The sequence below is a fragment of the Hipposideros armiger genome, unplaced genomic scaffold (genome assembly GCF_001890085.2).
Source record: "Hipposideros armiger isolate ML-2016 unplaced genomic scaffold, ASM189008v1 scaffold_9, whole genome shotgun sequence".
In the NCBI taxonomy this organism is placed as follows: Eukaryota; Metazoa; Chordata; class Mammalia; order Chiroptera; family Hipposideridae; genus Hipposideros; species Hipposideros armiger.
In genome coordinates this window covers 903,755-907,211 of record NW_017731359.1, presented here as the reverse complement: position 1 = coordinate 907,211, position 3,457 = coordinate 903,755, and the positions used below count along the sequence as shown (strand labels likewise).

Genomic DNA, 3,457 nt, shown 5'->3' with positions numbered 1-3,457 from the left:
ACTCACGGCAGCTCAGCTCCAGGTCGAGCTGTTGTTCACCATCTTAGCTGTAGAGGGCAGTGTCACTGGCCCATGTGAGATCTGAACCGGCGGCCCTGCTGCTCAGAGCTTACACTCCCAAGCCAACTCTTAACCAATGAGCCACTTGGCCAACCCGGTTTTGTATTCTTTTGATTTTTTTGTTTCAGGGCAGATAGCCTCCTTCAGTATTTCCTGTAATGCAGGTGATGTGTTAGAAAATTCCCTCAGCTTCCGTATGTCTGGAAAGGTCTTTATTCCTCTTTCATACATAAGGATATCTTTGCTGAATATATTATTCTTGGCTCATAATTTCTCTCTTTCAATAATATGAATATTTGATTCCACTCCCTCCTTGCTTGTAGAGTTTCTGCTGAAAAATCTGATGACAATCTAATGGACTTTGCTTTGTAGGTTACTGTCTTCTTTTCCCTGGCTGTCTTGAGAATTCTTTCTTTGTCATTAATTTTTGACAGCTTTGAAGAAGGCCTGTTGGGATTGAGGTAATTAGGTGTTCTGTTTGGTTTTTGGATTTGAGGATCTAGTTCTTTCCACAGGCTTGGGAAGTTCTTATCAGCTGTTTGTTCGTTTGTTTCCTTCTCCCTTTCTTCTCCTTCTGGTATACTCATTATTCTGATGTTGCTCTTTCTGATGGACTCAGAAAGTTCTTGTATTGTTCTTTCATTTCTTTTAACTCTCAAGTCTCTCTCGCCTTCCATCTGTGTCATTTCCAGATTTCTATCTTCAATATCTCTAATTTTTTCATCTATCTGGTCAGCTCTATTACCTAAGCTAGCTATTTCATTCTTCATTTCTTTTATTGAGTTCTTCATCTCCAGGATATCTATTTGGTTTTTTTTGTTTTTTAAATTTTAATCTCTTTGGTAAAATGTTCATTTTGTTCTTTGATTGTGTTTCTGAGTTCATTAAACTGCCTGTGTTTTCTTGCATCTTGTCGAGTTTTTTCAGAACTGCAATCTTGAATTCTCTGTCATTTAAGTCACACATTTCCATGTCTTTAAGTTCATTTTTTGGAGACTTTTCATTTTCTTTCTGAGCTGCCTTGTTACCTTGGTTATTCATGGCAGTTAATGAATTATTATTTCTCTTCCTGGGCATCTACAGGAGTAGGTTCTATAGCAGGTTGATATAAAGAGGACTTTCTTTTGCTTTCCAGTAGATTTTCATGGAATGCTTTATTTTCTCTCCTCCTGCAGCCTTTTATTCTCTCTCATACTGCAGCCTTATATTTTGTCTTGCGCTGTTCTGCCTTCTCATGTGATAAGGAAGGTTCCCTGGAAGGTGGGCTTCTCCTCTGTGAACAGGTCGCCTGGGTCTCAGGGCACCGCCTCTGTGCGAGGATGTGGAGGGCGATAAAGTTCTGAGCTTCTAAAATCTTAGTGCTAAATTCATGGAGCTCATGTCCATGTCCTTTTCCCCTCTCTTCAGTTCCCTCCCATCACAGGGCCCCTCTCCCCCAGACCCTCACACTGTCACCTGTGACCCACACTCTGGCTCTGAGCCAGAGGATTGGCTCTGGGGCAGCAGGAACCTCTTGTTTTAGGAGGTGGTGACCTTTGAGGATGTGGCTGTGTATTTAACCCAGGAAGAATGGGCTGGCCTTTTTTCTGCACAGAAGGCCCTGTACAAGGAAAATGCTGATGCTTTAAGGAAACGTGACTCCCCTGGGTAAGGCTACTTTGCCTTTGGGACTCAGACTCACAGGACAAGGGTAGGGATGGATCATGGTATGAATCTCATAACCTTCCACATATTTTCAGGGGCAAACACTCCTAATCCCTGAGCCCCAGAGGATGTCTGGCAGGGCAGGAGGGAGGGAGAAGCCTGAGGTTGTTGGGTCTAATGTAGGTCTGGCTATTCCAGTGAGAACGCTTTCCATCATAACTGGCTCTGTGTAAGAAAGAGGTATCTTCTTTTGAAGTTCATGCCTTTCTTCAACTCTCCTAGTCATCTAAGGAAGACTTCCATCATTTCTTCTCTGTGCTTTCATGTGTCTCACAGGAATCTCACTGACAGACTGTACATCTTTTAGGGAGACATCACAATTGCTCAGTTTCCTCTTGATCAAAAACCTCCTTGGGCTCCCTGCCTTCCAGCCCACTTCTATGGGTGGGCCTTATCTTTACTGAGCTACCCTGGGGTTTCCTTCTCTGAAACTGCAGACACAGGCTGTGAGGTTCCTTAGGAACACTAGTGCGAGACTCCCCCAGCACTGTTTTCTTTCCCCTTTTCAGGATACCCAATTTGCAGACTTTGCCTGATCTCACTTCTGGAGGGAGGGCATTTGCCTTGGGTCCTGGAGGCACAGGATGACCCACCTGCAGAGAGGACCACAGACTTCTCTAAAGGTAAGCGAGGCAAGTTTAGAGCCAGCAACCATAGTCCTTCGTTAGATGCACACTTTATAAGTTTTTGAGCACTTGCCATGTGCCAAAATGATACTTCTTTGTTTAAGCTCTGGAGGATACAAGTTATGGAGTCAGATGTAAAAATATAAGAAGGAGAGAATGTGTTAAGTGCTGCTGTTGGCATAATAGGCAGTGGGCTGTGGGAGAACAGCAGAAAGAGGGGTTAGAGGAATTCCTGTTTTAGTAGCTCAGGTAACACTCCTTCGGGGACAGGGCCATTTGTTCTGAGTTCAACAGATAAGAATGGGTTGCAGATGGCGGGGAAAAAGGAAGGTAGTCTGGCTAGAGGAAGGGAATAAAAATATCCAATATAGGGGTTGCCGGTTAGCTCAGGTGGTTAGAGCGCAGGCTCATAACATCAAGGTTGCCAGTTCGATTCCCACATGGGTCCTGGAAAAACACACTGTTCCCCAATAAAGTTTAAAAAAAAAAAATTGGGCAAATGACTTTAAAAAAAAAATCCAGGGCCGGCCGAGTGGCGCGATAGTTAAGAGCTGGCTTGGGATTCCAGAGGGCCCCGGTTCGGATCCCACATATGAGGGCCAGTGACACTGCCCTCTACAGCTAAGATGCTGAATAACAGCTCAACCTGGAGCTGGGCTGCTGTGAGTCGCCGGCGACAGCGTAGGCTGCAGCGCCTGCTGCAGTGGGTTGCCATGGGATACCATATGTAGCCAGCAGCCGCAGTGAGCGGCCGTCCAGAAGCCGGCAACTGATATGCCTCCCTGGGAAGAGAGCAATGATGGTGCCAACTTGGGCCAGTGAAGCAATGTCCTCCACAACTATACTGAAGAACAAAAAGACAGCAACTTGTCTGTTCCCCTTCCCCCAATTCCCCAACGCTGTTCCCATCCCCTCAATTCCCCAATAAAAATCTTTAAAAAAAAAAATCCAATATAATTTCTGGCATAATATAAAATCTGACAAAGGACTAGCATCTGGAATATATAAATAGCTTTCAAAACTCAACAATAAAAACAAATAAACGATCCAGTTAAAACCTTGTGAAA

The 3,457-nt window shown here is 44.4% G+C and overlaps 1 protein-coding gene across 5 annotated transcripts in view; it reads left to right on the top strand.

Annotated features, from left to right (window-relative positions):
* The window catches only part of ZNF23 (zinc finger protein 23), a 49,094-nt gene that overhangs the window by 7,509 nt on the left and 38,128 nt on the right, over positions 1-3,457 (top strand). For 3 of the 5 annotated variants that reach the window (XR_002125301.1, XR_002125300.1, XM_019654214.1), the window contains one exon: positions 2,274-2,387. The exons of the other annotated variants lie outside the window; for them this stretch is intronic. The gene's annotated coding sequence lies outside the window, so the exon portion shown is untranslated. The remainder of the gene's footprint in view (positions 1-2,273; positions 2,388-3,457) is intronic. 5 annotated transcript variants of the gene reach the window in all.